This window comes from Solanum pennellii, chromosome 8 (genome assembly GCF_001406875.1).
Source record: "Solanum pennellii chromosome 8, SPENNV200".
NCBI lineage: Eukaryota > Viridiplantae > Streptophyta > Magnoliopsida > Solanales > Solanaceae > Solanum > Solanum pennellii.
Window position 1 is genome coordinate 30776542 of NC_028644.1, and position 24358 is coordinate 30800899.

Here is a 24358-nt window from a genome sequence, read left to right on the forward strand (position 1 = left end):
GAAGAAGTTGTTTGAGACATATTATCTCCTTGCATGCTTCAGTAGCCGCAATATAATAAGCTTCAATTGTAGATAGTGCAACATACTTCTACAACTTTGACTACCGTGATATACCTTTCCCAAAAAAGTAAACAAATATCCAATAGTGGATTTTCTGTTAGCAATGTCACCTTCTATATATGCTTTCACATCCTGAAACCACACCCTAGAAGTTAGGGTACAATCTCGAATGGTAACCGGCATACTCGACCTTCCGGAGGTTTATACAAGCCCTTTCATATCATTCATCGCACAAACGTAGTGAAAAGTAGTGCGGAATTAAAAGTTTTCACAAAATATAATATAGTCTTCAAAATCTCTTTCATATAAAAGTAATAGGAAATACTAAGTCTCAATCTAATCATGTTAAGACACAAGAATACTTGGTACACGGCCCATACTTCAAAATACGAATATAGAAATACTTAGTCTATTACAATACTTCGAATGAAAAACATAAAGACATATATGGCATAGAGTCAAATGAGGACACACTTCAACTTCTTTTGAACGATCTTCTAACTCCAAGTCTTCTTCCCAAAGCTCTTCACCTACCAAGAGCTATATAGATAGATAAAAGCATGGAAGCAGTACAACCACATGTGCTAAGTATGACATTATGCATAAAAATCATGAAAACGGGCTTTTATTAGAAATATGTATCTTTCCATTTAAAAATCATATTATAATCATAAGAACAACATTTAACAACTTAGAAACACATAGTATAACATTTAAACCAAAAATCATATTTTAGAGATCACTTTACAATGAACTCATTCACTGTTACAGTGAATTATTTCACTGTACAGTGAAGATGCTTATTCTTCACTTAAGACACCCTTTAGCATGAAATCTTCTCACTTAAAGTTATCCTAAGATTCACTTAAGTCACACAAGGAGAGACCGCCCATACACCCTCTCTAGATGTGCCTAAACGACCGTTAAGATTACTTATATTGAGTCACATACAAACTTCAAGACATCAAACATATCAACTTATAGATACTATGACATTTCCTCATCAAAGGCTATCAAAAGACTTAGTTAAGTAGATCAAGAAGATAAGTCCATGATTGACCTCTTCAAGACTACCTAAATAATCCTTAAGACTTCCTATGTTCAGATCATGTCCACATAATCAACATGTTCCCTAATTAGAGTCATTCTTAAGACTCATCTAGTTAAGATACGAAGTGACCATTCCTATTCCCCCTTCACATCTTAACTAGACAACCCTTAACTACAATAGATAGGTACTTATTCCTTTTACATACTCATAACATAAGTCATTAGTTCATTAGTTCATAAAGACTCATATATCACGTAAAGGACATTCAAGTAATGATCTTGGACAAGACCTAGGGACTCTAACACCTTCAAAGCCTATTGTGCAATGTCTAGATAGCGTCCCATACCACCATCTAAACTTCATAGAACTTCTCTAATACCAGTATCCCACATGATGAGAATATGCAATAACCGAAATAGACCATGATAGCTAGACATGGAATCCGGAGTTCTAACCTACTCCGATGAGGGTGTTCTACTTGCCAAGGGTAGAACTAGGACACATCCCATATAGTCACATGGTTAAGGAGTATGAAGGGCTTTTATGTACTCTAGTCTCATTCTCAAATAGAGGTACATTATACTCTAGTCTTATTTTCAAGTAGAGCTACTTCCCATTACATAATCACTCGGTGCTAGCCTTGGTTATCATAGAGTAATTGATATTAAAGGATCACATGAAGAGGGTTCCTTATCTAGTTCATAACCTAATCACATTAACCCTACCAAAGAGGTCCACTAGGGCAACCTTCCAATGGCGACTAAGATAGCTCATTATGACTTTTCTAAGGATGAATATGACGACGTTTCATCCAATTAACCTTAAGTCCACCATTTTTTTTACATGAAGGATACCATTACGACTTTCGACTTCAACATTCATAACATAACCTTTACCACGTACATGACCTTCTTAAAATCCTCTAAGATCTCAAATATATTTCATTCATACATGACAAGGGTGCACTAATCCTACCTAGTAAAGACATATCTTAATCTCATAATAATCATTCATATAACAAGTAAGGGACACAAGTCTACCAAACAGGACACTACACACTTTCACTTTATCACATATATCATATCATTCTTTAAAGGACTTAGGAATGACCCTTATCTTCTTAATGTCATCCTATACATTACTATGCCATTATGAATATAACCATCACAACTCATATAGTCAAGTAGGAACAATCATGTATCAACATCTAAGACTACACATATAAGCACATGGTCATAGTCTAACATGATCACCTACATAACATCCATAGATCACATATACTTTTACATTGATTAACAAGTAGATAGATATCATCATACTTCACATAATCAATTACACAAAAAGCCACATTACTTCAAGTAGGGCCTACAAGGCCATGACCATCATATTGCATAAAGTAACGCTGACAAGGCCACGTCAATTCATATAATACCACCACCATAAGTGGACCATACCAATAAAAACATAATTGAAGTATAAAAAACATCAAAATAAGAGAAATAGGACAGCATACCCCCTCAAAATCCTCAACACCTCAACTTGATGCTAATTCATCCAATTAATAACATAAGGCCCTTACAAATGGCCATGAACAATAATCAATGTGGAAACTATGATAATCAATGACACTAGGTCAATTAAATAGAGATTAAACAATCTAAGACAACTTAGATATCAATTGAACACAATTCTTACATCATTAGAAAGCCCATAAAAATCTACACTAGAATTCAACAACAATAGGTTAATATCAAGTAACCCAGAGCTTAGTCAAAATCTAGGGTTCATCCCATTCATGGGTTCATAGGTAATTTAGGTTAAAATAATCAATACAATATCAATTAAATCATTATTCAATGTTTAGAAATCATTAATGCAAGCACCCATGGTAGAATCATGAAATTAGACAATTCAACTTTAGAAACTTTGAAAACATTTTGAGAATTGGGGCTCCTTGATGAAGAGAGTTTCAAGGATCAATATCCGTACCTTGATGAAGCTAATTATTCACTTTGATGAAGAATTTCCACTCAAAACGTCACCTCTAATATGTTCCTTGATTTGGACTTCAATGGAGATTTTGGGATTTCTTAAGGGATTTTGGGGTTTTGATTTGGAAGAATGAAATCTTCTAAGTGTTAGACACTTATATACCCATTTAAAATACCCAATATACCCCTTAGGAACCGCCAAAGTCTACTTTTGGAAGTGGGGTGAATTTACAAATTCAACCTTAGCTTGGCAGTGAAACTTCACGCAGGGACATGACCATCAACGGTTGACAGTCGACGAACCGTTTGTCCACAAACGGACCGTCAAGTCCATCCATTGGTTGGGTCAGATACTTGTCAAGGTTTCTCATCCTTTCCCCAACCTAAGTCTCATCCTACGAGACCATTGACTCCTTTTCCTTTTACCAACGGACTGTTCTTTGGTCCATGGTTTGGGACAATGAACTTGCCATCGACGAACTGCCCATCGATGGGACATCGGTCCACTTACGGGCCGTCCTGTCCTTCGTAGATTGGTTCAGAGACTTGGGATAGGTATATTAGCCATTCAGTATAAGTACCTACCCACGCCCATCACTAACGGGCCGTCGACCAGGCCACTAGCCGTCGATTGGCTTTCGTAGGTGAGGTTGCCTTGGGCAGTCTTTGCCACCAACTTGGGTCCTTCCTCAAGGACCCTTGGATGGTCCTTGGGGATAATTTCCTAGGCTTTTCCAAACCAAATACGATCTTCTATGAGTTTAAAACCTCTCACATAAATTTCATCCATAACGAACACGTAAAACTCGATGAAACATGCCTAGATACACAAGGTCATTTCAAGGGACATCTTTCGAACTTCATGAATGTTCTTGGACATTTGACCTCCAAACTCTAAGAAACTCAACAAACTGCCTATTCATGCTATAACTCATTTATTTACCTTAAAACCTCATGAATCACACAATATCACATAAAACCACATATGAGGCCCATAGGTGACTTAGTCGTCGAACGTCTTAGTCGTCCCTTGACGTTTGACTTCCAATGCACCTAATACTTTAGATACTGCCTCTATGCCATATATTAGACCTATTTATCACCTTATACCATAAATTTCAATATGTTAGACTCTTACATCAACATTTATACAACCCTTCAAGATTGGATCTAATGCTCCAAAATACAAACATTCATCTAAGCTTCCTCTAAGATACATGAGTATCCACTTCACAACAATTCAATGCTCTTTCCACGTATTGCCAAGAAATGTGTTGACAACACCAAGTGCATGAGAAATGTTATCTAGTGCATATCATTACACATGACCGTCTCAATAAATTTGGAGGCCTAAAGCCAAATTTCGTCGAGAGGCCTTATTTTATTTTTAGAGTTACCATATATAAATTGAATAGCTATAACATATTTAATGTAACCTTCAATTCAAATTCAAGAAGGTAGAATGTACGTAGACCTTATTAAGTAAGAATGCGAACAATGAAATTTTCAGTAAAAAAACATAATATAAAGTTAGAACAATAAAACTATACTCAAAACATTATAGAGTTTATATAATCATATTGAAATAGTTACACTGAATTTGATAAGTTAATATAATAACATTAAAATAGTATTGATTTGTTGTAGTGCTTGAAATTAAAACAAAAATCTAAAAAAATTATCTTTTTATAAACACAATTTTGCATAATGCTAAATGATTTACTGTTTAGTAGACTTTAGAATGAATAATAACGAGAGAATAAAAATGGAAAATTTTAATTGAAAAGGTAAAATGTAAGGATAATAATGTGGGTTTATGATAATCATCAAGATATAAATAAGTCAACAAAATCAGTAGTCATGTAAGCAAAGATATTAATAATTAAGTACACATTATTCTATTTCTCAATTATTTCAACAATATCCACATTAAATAAAGCAAACAATTACTATTATATTTTTCCATCCAAAATATTCTTTTCAAATTTATCAAAACATGATATAATTATATATCTTTATAAAAATTCGGGGCCCTAAAATATATGGGACCCGTAACGGTTGCTTTAACGGCCTTATGATTGAGACGTCCCTGTCATTGCATATATTAGACTTATGACGATTGAGGAATATGGAACTTTGTCAATGATCTCTTTTTACTCCTTAGATATGGGACACATGTTCTTACATACTCTACTTCATATGACTAGCAAGTTGTGTGCGGATTTAACAATCTTTATATTGAAGCGCTTCAATTGACATTTACGGTACGTCTTCTTTGACAAATGAATCTTCTTTTCATCTCTAAGATGAGTTATTCTCATGACCAATATTTTCTTGGCATGACCCAAATCTTTCATAGAAAAATACTTACACAACACTTTCTTCAACTCGTTAATCTTAGAAGTATTCCTACCCACAATAAACATATCATCCACATACAGTAGTATGATGATAAACTCATTTTCAGAATTTTTTTGTACAAATGGACAATGATTTAAAGAAGTCTTCTTATAGAATTGCTCCCCCATAACAGAGTTAAACTTCTTATACCACTGTTTAGGAGCTTGCTTTAGGCCATAGACTTTTTTTGAGTTTGCACACCAAATTTTCTTTACAATTTACTTTGAAGCCCTCATGTTCTTTCGTATAAATTTCTTCTTCTAGGTAACCATGAGTGAAAGTCGTCTTCACATCCATTTCTCAATCTCTAAATTAAGAGTAGTAGCCAAATATATAACTGTACGAATGGAGGACATTTTCACAACATGAAAAAATATTTCATCAAAGTCTTAACTGGGTTACAAGTTGTTCTCTTAAACTTTAACTTTGTACACCCACTTGTTCTTCAAAGCTCTCATGCCCTTGGGCAATTTCACCAACTCATAAGTGTTGTTCTCATCCAGAGATTTTATCTCTTCTAGCGTGGCTTCAATGCTACTTGTGCTTATCTTCCATGGCCTCCTCATAACATTTTAGGTTCTCATCCTCTAGTGAGTAACACATACTCATTGGGGTTTGGTTCTCGCATTTGGGCTTGTGGCGTTGAGGATGAAGGCGATGGCGGGTCAATGGGTTGTTGCTATGTACTGTGTTATTGTATGCATCACTGGTTTGAAATGTTGTGTATTGGGTCTTTACTAATTGGGTTGGTTGATATTGGAATTAAGAGTGGGCTGAGTTGTTGTTGGATTGCAATGTTGGTATCGATGAGGAAAAGATAGAATTGGGCTGCTGATAATGGCCCAAAATCTTCGCTTGAGAATTGGTTCAAGTTTAAGCCAAAAGTGGTTAAAATTGCAACTAAAGAAATGGCATTACAAATTTGGCCAAATTTAAGTTAACTAGTGAATTGGGTTTAAAATTAATATGACGAATTAAAATAATTAACTAGCGAGATTCTTAATCCCAATTAAATAAAATAAATAACTCAATTATAAACTAATAAAATCAAAATATAAAGTATTAATTAACTAAACTTATTAACCAAATATGAAAGTAAAATTAAAAAACATTTTGAGATAATTTTCCAATATTCATAAAAGGTACTAATTACATACATAATTATATAAAAAACACACATACATATTTTTTTAAAATAAGTCATAAAAACAAAAATATTACTTTAAAATATCTTGAAAATATTTTGAATTTAATGAAAACTAATCATTTTAAATCGTTTGGAATTGAAGAAGTGCGATGATTAATCTATATTCTGGAGGGTAAAAATTGGGTGTCAACAACTGTCACTTTCTTTGGGTTATGTCGATGAAAGAGATCCTGGACAAAGAAATTGACAAATTCAATTTTGGCCGACCACATCTTCATCTTTCAAAAAAGGGATTTTAGTACATACTTTAGGAAATGATGGCCGAACTACGATATTGGTTTTCCTACACATCTCAAGCTATATGAGAATTTAGGTAACTTGTAGTTCAATATGCTTGATTTGACGCACGATTCTTAAAAGAATTCAAAAGCTATTCCAATATCGGATTATGAACAAATCAAAATGCTTGGAAATTGGATTTAAGAGAGACTGTTGGAGTACATTTGAGTTTTCAATATCGAGCCCCCCATACATATCCCTAAACATGGGAATCAGATTGCTTGTAGTTCGACTTGATCGGTTGAGAAAGAAACTTGGTATGCTAAGTTACCCGTTGTTTTCTGGAAGAGTGACAAATAAGTTGAATTATGAAAATGAATCTTGCAACCTCTTAGCAATTGATAACTCTCCAATCACTCTCCAAAACCAATAAAGAGAGTGAGAAATCGTAGTCAATAAAAAATCCAATGAAGAGTCGAGGTCGAATCTCATGAGGAATGGTATATCGTAGAAAATTCCTTATCAAGAACTTGGACTTTAATTTAGATCATTTGTAATAGTAAGAACAAATGGTGGATGATACCACGAACTTAATATAAAGTTTTGGTTATCAATTATAGCAATTGAACTAAAATATATATGAAATCAAGAGTTAACAAGCAATCTAGGGTTGTGGAGATTAGAAATTTATATCAAATAGGGGTGATTGTGCTGCTCTATAGTGATGAACATACACAAATAGGCTATGTCTTCTTCATTGACACTAATAATCTTTCGATCGCAAGACATCTATTCATAGAATCTCTGTTCGTTCTCATCTATATGCTAATCCTAAAAAATCCAATACCTTACTATGTTCTCTCTTTCAAAAACAAGGAAATAAATCTGACCCACAACCTCTCTTTTAAGCAAGTTACAAACATCAAACCTAAATTTCTAGTATTGAACTAGTTACCCACTCTAATTAATCTTTTCAGAGCATCAACCAAATATCGGAGGTAGATTTTGGAGTTTTAGGCCCCCATCTTAAAAGGTAATGAAATTATACCTTTTATGAAATCAGTCATGGGTAACATGAAGTCAAAAAAATAAGAGTAAACTCACATTGGATTCAACTTCAATTTATCAAATTCAAACTCCAAGTTGTAAAATTAGAAAATGCTAGAAATTTGTTCTTTTAAGGTAAAATGTTCATAAACTCTCTAAACTCTATTTTGAACTTTTTAATTTATCTCTATGAACTCGGTATCCTTTGAGAAATTTATCCTTTCCCAAAATTTGGCCCAAAATCCACATTTTGTTCAACTCGGTGACATTAGTCGGGCTCGCCAAACCTGCTCGACAAATCTCCCTTCGCTCTTCAGCTCACCCAGTGATGCTCTAGGATTTAGGTGTTTAAACCTCAATTGACAAACTTGATTGAGTAAGTCATTCACATTTTGTGAATCACCGAATTTCACCTGGGTTCGCCTTTCGAGCATTCAATTTTCGCACAACACATTATCTCTCAGGACCGTCGTTCTCATTCGGTGTGTCATCATTTCTATTGGAGTTGACCCTTCTTCTACAATGGAAGCAAGTTCTATGCATTGTCAAATTTGGCGAAGTCGTTCTTAGTTGGAGATCCACCCTTCATGTTAGGCGATTAAAACAATGTTTACTTTGCACTTTTGTTTTTGTATTTTTGGTCATTCTTTTAAGAACCAGGTTTTTCCTGGTCCAATAGCCTCCATAGTTACAAATCATCAATATTCTATAGAATATGACAAAATTAGGCATTGAGGACACTAATTATTGATATAAATAGACTCTAAATGAGTGCAAATCTGCCACTCATCAACACCCCATTTAAAATTTTGCTTATACTCAAGTAAATCAAGAACACAATAAGCTCAATAAGTGTGTCTACAATATATCTCAATGAGAGCTAATATGCAAGAGCCATAGTAAAACTACTCTCAATAGCATGTCACCCTCAATCATGATAAAAGAAAGATTTACATGATGACTCGCTAGCCTCAACACAATCTTAAGCTAACCTTAGTTTCTTGTCTTATTATATAACACGTTTCAACAAATGAATTAAAGTGCCCTCACATCAAGAACAATTCCATTCTCTCACGAAGAAAATCAACAAAGCAGTAAGGAATAAATGCAACTCTCACTCTCTCAAAAGAGAAACACAAGCAAGCTTTGTCCCATATTTTCCAATCATCACACAATCGAGTTCATGCAAGATCTCAAGGGTCTTTTAGGCTTGTAATAGGGGTTACGGTTAAGGCATAGTAAATTTGAATTGGTGACTTATACCTTTTCAAGCATTGTTGCAATAATCATCACCTCCTCTCAAGTTCTCTTCATTCTTTTTCATTTGAGAACTAAATCTTTTACTTGTCACTCAATTTATTCGGAATCCCCTTTTCTTTCTTTCAATTTTATTTTACTTTTCATTTTTCAAAGACGTTTCATCCCAATGACTTATGTATTTATTTATTTTGATAAGGTGGAGTTACATTTTGTTGCACTTTTAGAGTTGGGTCTCATTTCATCTTTCTTAGCTCTTCACTTGGATTTCATTCTTCCTTCCTTTCGACACCACTAACTTTGTATTTTTGCTTAACTTGGTTATTCAAACATCACAATACTTCAACATGATTTTTTTGTGACAATGTTGGGATAATTTCGTTCAGGAGGCTTTATTTTGGTTGTAAACAAATATGCCTGGCTCATATGGTGCCAAAATGGATTCACACCCTCACAAGATAGTCACAAAGGATTTATGGGAAATTTGGTTCTCTCTCTCAATTGTTTCCCAATATCATCTATTACATTCACCAAGATTTATACAACTGGACTAACAAGAAAAATTCTTGGACTTCACCTGCATGCTTTCAAGTAAGACCTCTCCACACATGGCACTTCAAAATACACTCATTAGCACATCCTGAAAAGATAAAAAAAATGTAGGTGTGATGTTCATTGCAAGGCTCAAATCGAAATTTAGTTAGTCAACAAAAGATTCAAAGATATCGCTCAAAGGTGCAACCAGATCGAGTTCATCCTCATAATACCAACATAATGCATCAGTCTCATTATGAGTACTATTGAAGACATCAAATATGGAGCACAATCAATCCTAAAATTTCTATCAATAAAAACTTGAAGCATTTCACGATTTAAAATCATGGGGGTTGCAACATCAAGGGCGAAGGAAAAAAAATAGAAACAACCTTTAAGCCAAAGAGAGCCTTCTAATATAAACAAAGAGTAATACTAAAAATATTCAAAACAAAAAATAACAAAAATACGACCAAAAGGGGAATATTAGCATGAAGTCCCTCACCTCACTAAATAGAATTTAGTTTACTCAATGCAAATTAAACATGGGGAGGCTGAGATAAAGGGCCCCCTATAGGCTATGCCTATGGAATACTCTCATTTGGAGTCTCTATCGGTGAAACCTCAAGAAGGGCATCGATGCCCGACAAAAGGATCTTTGGAGGTGGTAGGGAAGACTCAACTGGGGCATAAGTGCCAGTTTTAGTAGTAGGATGTACGGTAGAGTATGGAGTGATTCCACTAAAACCAACCACTGAAGTATTTCAAAGAGATCTCTCCATGGATACCTGAAGAATGACCTCATACGTATCATGTAGCTTTGTGAGTGTTCCAACTGTCCTTTGTTCTACACCCCACAAATCCTCCTCATTAATCTACTTGATCGACTCCTCCTCAGCCCTTTCACTTCCATCTACATCCACATATTTAACATGCACAACCTTAGGTGCTCACTAGAGGAAGGCACAAAACTTGATATCTTGGGCACATGATCAAGTACATCTAGAATGGAAATGTCACCCCAAAGCATAGATGTGTTAGTCAGTTGCAACTGGACCACCTCCGCTTGGAGGGTAGCAATATCACCCTCATGGTTTCTAATGCACCAGAGCTACCCTCGGACTTCTTTCGAGTCTCTATCCTTGTTGTGAGATCATCAGTTCTAGAAGTGTGACTCTAAAAAAACCACTCAAATAAGTAGCAAATGTCTTCTAAGTGACCTGATCAATGGGGTTGGGTATATCTCTCTCAACCCAGGAAGCTCTAACATCTTTTGACCAGGAAAGGATGCCATCTGGTAAACCAAGGCCTAGGTCAAGAGGGGGGAGACCTCACAATAGTTGTTGCAACAGTAATAGGAGTGGCAGATACAAAATAGAATGACTAACAATGAAGTAAGGTGTAGAAATACATGCACACTCCAAAGAAGTAGAAGATTTGCTAGCCTCAATTAGCAAAGTAGTGAGGTCATCCACATGCATAAAATCTGGTGGTGAGAGATCCATACGAGACACAACGTCCCACAAACACTCTGAATCCGCTGATTTTATTGGAAAGTATTCCCTCACATCTGTAGATGCCCGAAAAAGGACTCTTGCCCTTTCGCACAACTATGTAATCACTACTGGAAATGTGATCGATGTCCACTCATGCCTCTCCCTAATCAACATCCCAATATCAATAATAACACCTATATGTATGTGCTTTGTATCAAGTATGGTACCTACCAAGACTGCCTTATCATGGTAAAGGATGGAATCCTTTTGTGAGGGCTTCATATTACTACCGATGAAACCAAACCAGTATCGAGCAACCATGTTCAAGTCCTTATTCTTGATCTGGGCAACATCTGCCATCCAAGAAGCAAAAGATTTAAAAATAATGGAAACAACAACTATTCAGAGAGTCCAAGTCCTGGCACATTCGAAGTGAATACAATTCTGATTCAAACGTCAGCATCTTCAGTGCAATATTAGTAGCCCCTGTGCCACAACTAACTTTATTTCCTCTCAACTCCACTTTTTCAAGTGGTTTCCAAATTGTTCCCTTTCTCTTCTTTGAAAGGTCATGAGCATATGTAGTGTAGAACTCTATCACCCAAGATAGGATATAAGGTTCCCCATGCTTTGTGAATCCCTCAAATTTTTGGAACTGTATGGTATCCAAGATGACTGGGTAATCGCTCATGACTCCATCTATAGAGAGTCGTCTCTCGAGTAACCTTGATCCTATTAAGGGGTCCTGGGCTTGGAGTTATAACTGTAATGACTCTAGAAGTTGCTGTATATGTAGGGGAAGGCTGTACCCACTTTGGTCTGATCTCTGTCCTCTTTCTCACTATCTAATGTCTAGGTTGTTCCTTTTCTTTGATAGATGATTGGGGAGGGATAGTGTGTTGACAACAAGGATCCCCCGAAGTCTCATTAGATAATGCCCGATGTTTCTTTGGTGGAGGTTAAGAAGGAGAAGGCTCTCTATCCAACTCAATATCATATGAAACCACTTGTTTGCCCTTAATTCTTGTCATCAACCGCAAAACACACATTTAAAAAAAGGATTTTTGAAAGTTAGCTGAGATCAAAAACAGAATCATGTTCCAAAAACAATCCTAAGGCTCGCCTGACGGGAAAACGAGTTTCCAGTGAGCTTGCCAAAATTTAATGTGGCAACTTATTAAGGAAAAGTAAAAACCAACTCAGTGATTCATAAAGTTGTATTCGGCGGGCTAAGATAAGTCCGCCAAAACTGACATCGTTAAAAGGAAGGACACAAGCATCAAGGGTGATATCCTCTCCTACTGGGGTACTCGCCAAATGGTTTTGGCGGAATAAGACAAGCCCAACAAATGGAATAGTACCCAAGGCAATGCATATGCTAAAGAAGGTGAGTTGGGTATTACTCGGCGATTCAATTAACTTCCTTGGCGATCTAAGAGAATCCCGCCAAACAAAAAATGTTCAGACGAGTGCCTACTTTTCACAGTTAATTCAACACATACGAAAAATACTAGTTTCTCCAATATTACAACCACTTATATGCTTTTCTACCCATCGGTACATAGACTTACCCTATATATTACTAAGTATTGCACTTATTGACTATTGCCTTAAGAAAGTAGTCACCCTATCTATTATTTGGAAAAATCATGCAATTGGGTCAACACAAGTTACTCAGACTTCACCCACATTAACATATTCCTAGACACAACATATTTATCAATTCAGTCAATCATGATTCACAATTTGACAGGCATTCACAATCACAATCTCATGGCTATAGTACAAATAATAAAATATGATTCTACCAATTGAAATCAATTACACAAAAGTAGTAAAAGGACTCAAGCGCACACCTTATTTTCATTTTAACCTCAAAATTTCAATAAGAAATAAAAAACCAACCTTAATGCCAAAAAAATTGATAAAAATATGGATCGGGGTTGGGTTGACCCATTTTCAAGAAATACACTCCCCGAACATTGTAATTACTCACAAGAGACCCAAAATATGCAATGAAATAGGAAGGACTTGAAAAGGCTCTTAAATCTCAATGGTTTTAATTTTTGAATTTGAAAAGACCCTTGGCCTTTTTATATACCGTTTAATAATCTCGACTAACATCACTGAACATGTTTGTTGAATCACCAGTTGGAGCTTAAGATCGTCGAGCATTTTCGAACAAACACCAAGCTTGAAGGCTGATTGATAGACCCATTGGAGTTCAAGTAGTGCACTTCTTCAAATTGCCCTTTGGAGTTCTGATTAACGATCTTGATAGTTCAGTTTCTCATCTATTCAAGCTCAAAAGGCAGACAAAGATTGGTAAGCATAATGTCTTCGGTAGATCGCCAATTGGTTTTACATCGCCTATGTGTCCCTTTTCAATCTTCCAACCTCATCTCAACTTCAATTAATAACACACATGATTTGAAAGAGATAAAAACAAAAGTAAAGACTTGGGTTGCCTCCAAAGAAGCAACTTATTTAACTTCGTGGGACGACATATTGCTCAAACTCAACAATCATTTTTGGGGTTCGGGATTGTGTCACTTGGCAATGTTGCTTTTTGCCTATGATTGAGATGAGTGTTAATTAGCCTAGTTGGTTCTCCAACTCCTTGATAGAAACTAAGTGCAAAGTCACCATATCGGATAAAGTGGAGACGTCATTTATTAAATCCTTCAACATCTTACTGGACCCTTCAACCTTGTTGTAGATCCTTACAAGCGTGTTTTCATTCCGGTTTATTTCTATCCCAGTTGGTTCTTTTTGGGGTAGACGATCATGGGAAGGCGTGCGCGCACACACATAGACACACACACACATACACACACACACACACAAACACACACACACACACACACACACACACACACATATATATATATATATATATATATATATATATATATATATTTCCTTATCTCTCCAGTTTCAACCCCGCTAGTCTTTCCAACTACCTTCTCAAGCCTTGTACAAACCTTGGTTCCCACCTTATCATTGATAATTGGTGAGACAACCCCCCACTTATTTACTGTTGGTTCCAACCACATTTACCGACTTAGTTCCACCTCCCATGACATTTTTAGACAACGAATCGATTCGAGTCATCATTTTGGCAATTTTTTCATCTCTTTCATGGTCCTTCTGGGCTTGTTCTTTGCTCAAATCCACTTGTAGAAGAGGTACTTGGTCCTCTCTAGTGTACCATTCTTAGTTGACCTTGGTCAAATCACCTAGTAACAATGCAAAAACATAATTAAGTTGTGTTATTAATCTACCTTGGACTAATTGATCAGCCACACCTTTATTGACTGAATCAAGGCCCCAATAGAAGTATTGCAGTAGCAAATTGTCTAGAAAACCATGCATTGGGCATTTCGATAACAACTTCTTAAACCTCAGCCATGTCTAATTCAAAGGCTTACCTCTAATATGCTTGAAATTTTGGATTTGGAGATGAAGTTAAATCGTCTTAAAGGGTGGAAAGAATCTCTGCAAGAAGGCATCAAGTAGCTCTTCCCATGAAGTGATTGAATCAGTTGACAATTGTGCCAGTTATCTTGTAGCCTCTCCCATTAAAGAATATGAATACCTCAACCTTACAAATTCTTTGGATATATTCTTGAATACAAAGGGTCCACATGCCTTCTTGAAATTCCTAAGGTCTTCATGGGGATCTTTATGAGCGAGACCTACAATTATTCCTTTCATCTAGAGCAAAAATATCATAGTTCCAGTGATGTGAAACATAATCCTCCCGATGGGAATGCCATTTAAATCGCCCATGTTGTCGTTTTCACCGTAGTGACACTCATAGTAATGACACTCATTTTATAGACCTGCAACTCTGTCAAAAACAACACTATACAATAAATCTACAACAAATAAGCAAATTAAAAATCCAATATATCAGTTAGAATCCTCAACCACCACTCCACGACAGTGGTACATTTATTATAAACACTCAAATAAATATCCAAAAGTTATAAGAGTGAGCGGTTGTAGTAAGTAAAAAACCTATCAAGGAGTCGGGGTTGAATCACACAAGGAATGGTATATCGTAGAGAATTTTTTATCAAGAAATTTTGACTTTAATTTAGCTCATTTTAACAGTAAGAACAATTGGGTAGATGATACCACCAACTAATATATAAATATTTGGCTATCAGTTATCAAAATCAAGTGTTAACAAGCAATCTAGGGGTGCATGGATTGGAAATCAATATCACATAGGGGTGATTGTGATGCTCTATACTGATGAACATTCACGAATATGCTAAGTCATGTTAATTGACGCTAATTATCTTTCAATCTCAAAGAATCTATGCATAGAATCTCCTGTTGTTCTCATATATATTCCTATCCTAAACAACCCAATACCTTACTCTATTCTCTCTTTCAAAAATGAGAAAATAGATCCGACCTATAAGCTCTCTTTCAAGCAAGTTACAAACATCATAACTAAAATTTCTAGTATTGAACTAATTGCCCACTCCAATTAATCTCTTTCGAACATCAATTTGGATATTGAAAGTAGGAATTAAGTTTGCAACTTTAACCCTTAAGTTAAACTTATGGTAATCAACCAAATTCATGTATGAACAACAACGAAACATAGCATAGCACAATACCCACTACATTAAATCAACAGTCAATCCCACTTGGCTACCCCAAAATCTTGGGGTTTTAGTCATCCATCATAAAAAGTAAAGAACTTGTAGCTTCCATGAAAATAGTCATGGGTAACATGAAACCAAACAAATAAGCGTAAAACCACTTTGAATTCAATTTTAATTAATCAAATTCAATCTCCAAATTGCAAAACCCCAAAAGCTAGAAAAGTGTTTTTTAAAGGTAAAATGTTCTTAAACTATTTAAAATCAATTTTGAACATTCCAATCGAACTCTTAAACTCTATATCCTTTGGAATATTTATACTTAGCCAAAATTTGGACAAAAGTCCACTTTGCGACTAACTCGAAGACATTGATCGAGCTAACTAAAATTTTTTGGTAAATCTCCCTTCGCTCCTCCGCTAGCCTTGTGATTCTCTGGGGTCAGGTGTTTGAAACTCATCTAGTGAAATTGATTGAGTCAGCCTTTCACGCTTGGTGAATCATCAAATACCACTTTGATTCGCCTTTAGAGCATTTAATCATTCCACTGCATACTGTATCTTTGGGCGACGTGCATTAAGACCATTATTCTCATTCGGTGCATCACCATTTCTATGCATTCCTATCCATTAGGATACGCCGACCTTTTGCGATAGACACAAGTTTTATGCACTGTCAAATTGGCAAGGTTGTGCTCAGTTGGGGATCCACCCTTCATGTTAGGCGATCAACATGTTTACTTTGCACTTCTTTTTGTATCTTTGGTTATTCTTTCAAACATCGGTCATTGACTTGTCCAATTGCCTTCTAACTATAAATCATCAATATTCTATTAGTAGAGGATAAAATCAGGCATTAAGGATATTAAATATTAAGCTTAACGGACCCTAAATGAGTGCAAATAAACCACTCATATTCTATGACTTTGGATCTCTTCACATCCATAAGTAAGAATTTACATAGAAAAAATTTCCAAAGCTCTTAGAGAATTGTCACTTTGATTGGAAAGTTGCCTCTAGTGAGAGTTGAATTTTTCTGGATGCAAAAATGAAAACAAAAATCACAAGAAATATCAACATACGTTCTGATAGAGGTGTTACAGGGATGAAAGTCTCTCATCAGCTTGTGTCCTAAGAGTTTGATACTCCTCATCAAACTATGTCCCTGTTTGCTACTAAGAAAAAGTTTTACGTTGTGGTGGATCATTTTTGATGTCATCCACACCAATGATTTTATTTGAAAGTTCGTCATTTTGGATGTTCTAGACAAAGACTATGATAAACTTGTTAGTAGAAACTTCAATTTCAATAGAGAAGTGATATGTTTTACCATAAGTTTTACAAAAATTGATACATGTTCTTTTTATAATTATTCTGACGTCAACCTACGTTCTTTTTAACGATGTGACATGATTATGATATTTTTTATAATGCAATATATTGTTGATGAAGATGTTCCATTAATTGAATGATGCTAATACATGGCAGGATGATGATGATCCTTTGATAGGGTGATGAGGTTGATTATCCATTAGTAAAATGATGATTCTTCATTGGTAGAATAATGATGAATTATTGGTAGGATAATATTTCTCCATTGACTGGATGATGTTGATCTATTGATAGGATAATTATGCTACATTGCTAGGATGACTGTAACAACCTGATTATGTGTATGGTAGTTCTATTCATGTGATATACTTGACATAGCCTTATTGTATAGGCGAGAGAACATGTTTTTTATATGATTAGTGTTGGTTTAAACTAGCTCGAAAGGTGATGTTACGCCTTGCAAGTTCCAGCATGTGTACTGCAAGTTAACTCTGATTAAAGTATTTAAATTGGTGATAGTAAGGTGGTAACTGAACTTAGAGTTGAAATTTAAGTGCTATGTTGAAGAGTAACCTAACCGTCACCATCAATTGAATAGATCAGGCAACTATTGCCGCCACGATACATGTTAACCTCCTACTTAGGTAGGCCAGAATCTTGGAGGTATGTATGATGAGAAGTAAAAACCAAAAATAGTGAATATCAAATCCATTCCATTGAAGCCTTACATATTTACATGGAGAACCACAAGTAAGATGGGAACAAGAAGAGGTGGAGCAGATGACTATCAATTAGAATCTTGAATATGCGGTCAAAGGGAAGTTCTTGCATGGATGGATAGAAATATAAGAACTGAGGAAATTTATACTGAAACAATGTGAGCTGAAAGGAGATTACAATATTTGCCTATTGAGTAATTGCCATGTTTTGATCAGGGCTACAGTATTGGAGGTTTATGTTAAGTTGTTATGTAAACCTTACTTCTATATTACTCAAAATAATTGATCTTTTCCAATGAGAAAATTGATATGCGATTTGCTATTTAATCTAGAAAAAGAAACGAAAAACTGCGATAGCCTGGATTTCCTTTTCTTCTTCCACCAAATTTCTTTTGTAAAGAGGCAGTATTCTCTTTAGAAGCAGCTGTAGGGAAGCCGCTACAAGTGGATATGGCAACAACGAATTAGACAAGACAGAGTTGTGCACGAGTTAAAGTGGAAGTTGATCTTCTGAGAGAATTTCCAAAAAGAATTAATATTGGTATGAAGTTGAAGACTAATGTAGTGGCAGAAAAGTGGATCACAATTAAATACGTCTATTTTCTTAAATATTGTCAAACTTGGATAATTCAAGGACACGATGAGCAACAATATTATGTTGTACATCTTGAACTGCATCCATATAGGGAGAAACCAGAGCACGAGGAATATCAGAGGATTGACAGCAAAATCATTAAAGATGTCAACATAGAGAAGGACACAAAGGGGATGGAAACTAACGAACAAGTAAGAAAAGTAGAAGAATTCGTGGTACAAAGATATTGAAAATGCGGAGAGCTGGACGGAATAAGAAACCAGAAAAAGTATGGACTAAAGTGGCATTGCAAAAAGGAATAAATTTAACTTGTTGGACTCAGGGGACGTGGTTCGAGGGGAGAATCAAGAAATGGAGAAGGTGAATGAAAGATAAAAAGAGCTAGTGAGTGGACAGTCCAATGGTAATCTCACTAGAAGGCAAGACAGAAATAATAAAGAACATGAGGAAAACACAAGTACTCCTAAAAAAGTTAAGGACAAAATGGAAAAGAAGGAGCACAACAAGGGGTAGATCGGTGCAGCAACATGTAACAGGCAGAGAATCATTCTAATGAATGCGAAGGGGTGAACAATGAATAATTGTTGCCGGAAAGTAATGAGGCAGGGCGTAGAGACATGGTACATAGAGCAATAGTGACACATGAAGAAAACTATTTGCAATAAGTGCAAGAGAGATAATGGATAATCATGATGTAGATGCAGCCTTACCAAAGGACCAGACTTAATAGAAGAAGAAGGAGATGTAATATAGTAGAGAAAAGATACATAAGATGACGAGGATATGGATTATAACATTCAGCAGATTAGCAAGGTGGGAGACTTATCACCAAGTCACACTCACAATATGAAAAATGATGCTCTAAAAGGGAGAGTAGTTATTCCATTACAAGTTCAAACAAGGAGCAGTAGGGAAAGGGATGTCATCAGAGATCAATGATTGGAAAAATGATATTTTTCAGGTCTGCTAATACTCAAAAGATTTTGAGATATGAATGGATTTGAGTACAAGACATCATTATTGATTTATAGCTTTGATGGAACCTTTTCAAAAATCCATCAGAGTTAGAACATTACAAAAGGAAACTTGGTTTTGATAACGCAGAAGTGAATTGCAATGGTAAATTTTGGTACTTTTGGAAGGATGAGTGGGTGGGTAGTATAATGTTGGACACCATTCAACAAGTTACTATCCAATTCAAACTCAACAATAAAGAGTTTGTTATATCGATCGTATATGCTAGATGCAGTGCTCTTGAAAAACTAGAATTGTGGGAGGAGTTAGATAGTATTTCGGAGAATGTGCACTGTACTTGGATTACTGGGGGAGATTTTAATGTAATTTTAAATGAGGAGGAAAAATTAGGAGGTATGCATTTTTCTCCAAATGAAGCCATTGATTTTGCAGCTTCTATCAGTAGTGGTGCACTTCCTAAATTGCGATGTAGGGGCAGTAAATATACATAGTGGAATTGTCGAATTGAGGAGGCATGCATTTTTAAAAGATTGGATAGGATATTGGTGAATCAAGAGTTTATGGATCTATTTCCTTCTTCTGAGGTACATCATCTAGTGATTCAAAGTTCTGATCATGCGCCACTTCACATGATATGTAATTTAGAAGAGGAACCACTAATCAAACCTTTTAGATTTTTGAACTTCGGGAGTAAACATAAATAGTTCAGGAATATAGTAGAAGATAATTGGAAGATTGATTTTGCTGGAAATCCCTTTATTAAATTCCATATAGAATTGAAAAAGGTTAAGAAAGCATTGACAATCTGGAGCAAGGAGGCATTTGGTGATGTATTTCAACAAATTGCCACGACAGAGGACATTATTAAAGTTAAAGAGGCACAATTGTATATACAACCATCAGCAAAAATAGCGCTGAGCTAAGCAAGGAGGAAACTGAATTTAAAAAATTCCTAGGATTAGAGGAAGATTTTTGGAGGCAGAAAGGGGGAATGAAGTGGTTCATAGATGGAGATAGGAAAACTATGTCTTTCCAGTCATATGTGAAGGGCAGAAGAAAGAAATTTCACATGGCGGAGATGATTATAGAGCAAGGAATGATGTTGAAATCGAATGAGGAAATTGGGGAGGCAACAATTCAATATTTTAAGGACCATTTTATTGAGGAGTACAATGTGGAAGACTATTCGATGCTGGAACATATTCCTACATGCATTACCACGACAAAAAACAAAGAAATGACGAAGCTCCCTGAACAAGATCAAGTAAATCAGTGGTTTTTGGACTAAATGGCAGAAGCGCCTGTGGTCCTTATGGTTTCGCATGTCACTTTTTTCAAAGTTGCTCGGAGATAAGTAGAGAAGACATCACTAAGGTGGTGAGGGGATTTTTTTGTGGACAGGAACTACCAAAGTTTGTAGCTCATACAAACTTGGTGTTTCTACCCAAAAAAACATCAGCAAAGCATTTCACTGATTTAAGACCCATAAGTCTTAGTTCATTTATTAATAAAATTATTTGCAGGATGGTTCATGAGAGGATGGTAGTAGTTCTACCTAAGCTTTTTTCACCAACAAAGTCAATTTCGTCAAAGGAAGTAGCATCACGAACAATATCTTATTGGCACAACAGATCACATGAGATATCAATAGGAGAGACAAAAATATTAATGTGGTAGTGAATCTGGATATGGCCAAAGCATATGATAGGGTTTATTGGATATTTGTGACGAAAGTTCTTAGGAAATTTAGATTTGCTGAGACAATCATAGATATGATATGGAGAATTATGTCCAACAATTGGTATTCATTGTTAATAAATGGCAAAGCACATGGTTTCTTTTGGTCTTCTAGAGGACGGATACAAGGTGATCCCTTATCAACCACCTTGTTTATGTGAAGGGTTATGGACTTCCTAAATGGAGTACGAAAATAAATCATCTGACGTATGCAGGTGGTACCATTTCTATTTAGGTTCGGGGATAGAGTTTCAACAATTACGATGATGAAAGTTTTAAGTGATTATGAGCGGGTTTCGGGCCAAAAAATCAATAAAGAGAAAAGTTTCTTTTTCCTTATGACAAGACTCCTTTGATAGTATCCATCAAAATGCGTAGGTTAACAGGAATAAGGCAAGGAAATTTTCCTTTTACCTACTCGGGTTGCCCAATATTTTATGGAAGACAGAGGATAAGTTACTATGCAGACATGGTTAAAAAGATTGCCACAAAGGTCCATCCATACATGACATAACAGATTTTTGGCGTTTGGTGGAAAAGGGGTGCTTATAAACAATGTACTTCAATCAATGCCTTTGTACATGTTATGAGCGATAAACCCACCCAAAAAAGTATTGGAGCAAATACATCAAATTTTTTCTAAATTCTTTTGGGGAAATATGGGAGGAATTAAAGGTATGCATTGGGTGGCTTGGAGAGAGTTATGTTTCCCAAAGCTAGAAACTAGTGTAGGTTTACAGTAACTATATAACATAAATGATGCTTTATATGCAAAACTATAGTGGAACTTTCGAGTGTCCATATCATTGTGGCCAAAATACAAGTGGAGTAAATACTGCAAGAAGTTTCACCTAGTCCTGGCGTCGAGTTCGGAGCATCACAGGCATGGAAAAAATGATTAGCATTCAGGAGAAAGTGGAGTATGATAGTTGATGGAAGATTAAAGTTGCGAATTGAAGCCTTTGGTTTGATAATTGGACAAGACAAAGAGCTTTATATTATACAGAAGGGGAGAGGGAACAAGAAGAAGAGTTGAAGGTGAAAGATTTCATCACTAATGGAACACGAAATGAGATTAAGTTGAAGAATGTCATATCTAAGGAAATGGTGAGACATGTAATTACAAACATTAGACCTAAAGTGTCAGAGGTCTGTCTTGATAAAGCTTTGTGGAGAGGCAACACTGATTGAGGCTTCACTATTAAGTCAACATACCATATAGTGAGAGGTAAAAAGGCAAAAGAGGAATAGAGGAAGTTCATGTGGATCAAATGAATACCTATCAAGATTAATTGCTTTATGTGGAGAGTGTTGAGGAGGATGATTTCCACTGATTAATCTAAAAAGGATAAGGATACAAGTGGTTTCCAAATGCTACTACTACAAAATGGGAGAAATGAAGACTGTGTCTCATCTTTTAACGGAAGCAGTTTGCTTCATGTGCAGGATGTTATTGTAAGTGAGATAACATTACAACAAATTATTTTTGAGTAAATTAGAGTATATTTAAAGGTGATTCTAGCAGTAATTATGTGGGAGTTGTGGGAAAGGCGAAATGTTCTCAAAAATGGAAAGGAAGTAACTTACAATAAGGTGGATTGTCAAGTTCAATCAACTATACATCAATTTGTAAGGTTAAGATTTCCATGGATCAAAAAATTGTCATATCACTGTACGGCGTTGGTAAAAACATTACAAAATTATAAACTAAAGTTACACTATCATATGGTCAGCTAGAAGCCACCACATGAATGATGGGTTACATGTAATACTGATGGATCCATCACAGGAATCCGCGGAAGAGTTCTTATAGTATTTCATAAGGGATGGAAATTTAACCTATGCGGAAGCACACAATATTGGTGAGGCCACCAACATGGAAGCAGAGGTAACATCAGTATGGAAAGCTTTATAGTATTGTTTGGAGAAAAACTTCCGTCAAGTCCGATTGGAATACCATGGGAATTTTTAATAAAGTGGAAGATATACAACAAATTATTCAGCAATTAAATGTAGAGGTTTGACATGTATTTAAGGAGGCGAACCAACTTGAAGATTTTATAGATAATACAACGATCAATTCAAAATAGAAGTTAACATTTCAACAGTTTAATCATCTTCCTACTCAAGGTAAAAGGATTCTTAATATTGATAAACAATAGGTCCCATCCATTAGGATAAAAACAAAGAGAATCAACTATAACAACAATGATCAACATGCCTAGATACAACAAGGAAGCTACAGGGTTCTACAACTATAATATGTACAGTTCAGATTTTATCTACTTTTGGAGTAAAAAAGCTGTAGATGAACCATTTTAAAGCTACGTTAGCCATCAAAAAGTGACACAAGGACCAACAAAGGGCTAGAGACTAGGAGACGTATGTGAATCTATAGTGAGCAGTGAGCAATGAGGCTATGAAACACGGGAGATCCTTGGTTCACTCCTATTTGACTTCAACTAGAAAACAAAAAGGGTCAGAAAGGCGACGACTAATAGGATGAAGAGGAAGAAGGAGGTAAAAAAGTTTTTACCAAGAGATACAAAGATGAATGCCAGGTTTAATCTTTCTATTGAGCTAGATGAGAACTCTTTCCAGGTAGCACACCTACAAAGAAGAAAGAATGAGGAATACAAACCTTAGAAAACTGAAGTAGTCAGCATTTTTCATCTCCATAACGTGAATATTATTGATTATCCAAAGAAGGAGCAACCGGAACTCATCATTAAAGAAAACAAAGGAGAACACGATCAAGCGGCGGATAGAGAGGGACAAATGGAAAAGGAGAGAAAGAGGAAAAATATGGAGGAACAAATTAGGAAACCTTACATGGTAGGGTCTTTTAATAATGAGTTGTTGGTTTGAGGTGGGCCAACAATGTATAAAGTCTCTTATGTTTTGTTTGATTTTATAGCCCATTAAGGCATAAATAAAGGACGTCAGTTTTAAATATAATTTTTTTTGAAAAAAAGTGCTAAGTTGAAGCAAAATGGATTAATTAAAAAATGGAATACAATAAGTTAGAAGCTTGCTTGAGTTAATTAAACTAGTAGGTAACAAGTAGGTGCATCACCTACTTTGACTTATTGACCATTCCAATGAATCAAGTAGGTG

The 24358-nt window shown here is 35.6% G+C and overlaps 1 long non-coding RNA gene across 1 annotated transcript; it reads right to left on the reverse strand.

Annotated features, from left to right (window-relative positions):
- Positions 1 to 396: 396 nt before the first annotated feature.
- On the reverse strand, positions 397 to 24039 carry LOC114078468. Its single transcript, XR_003580148.1, has 3 exons — positions 23883 to 24039; positions 9810 to 9872; positions 397 to 600 (listed from the first exon to the last, which is right to left on the reverse strand). It is a non-coding gene; the product is annotated as an uncharacterized LOC114078468 (long non-coding RNA).
- Between the last annotated feature and the right edge of the window lie 319 nt (positions 24040 to 24358).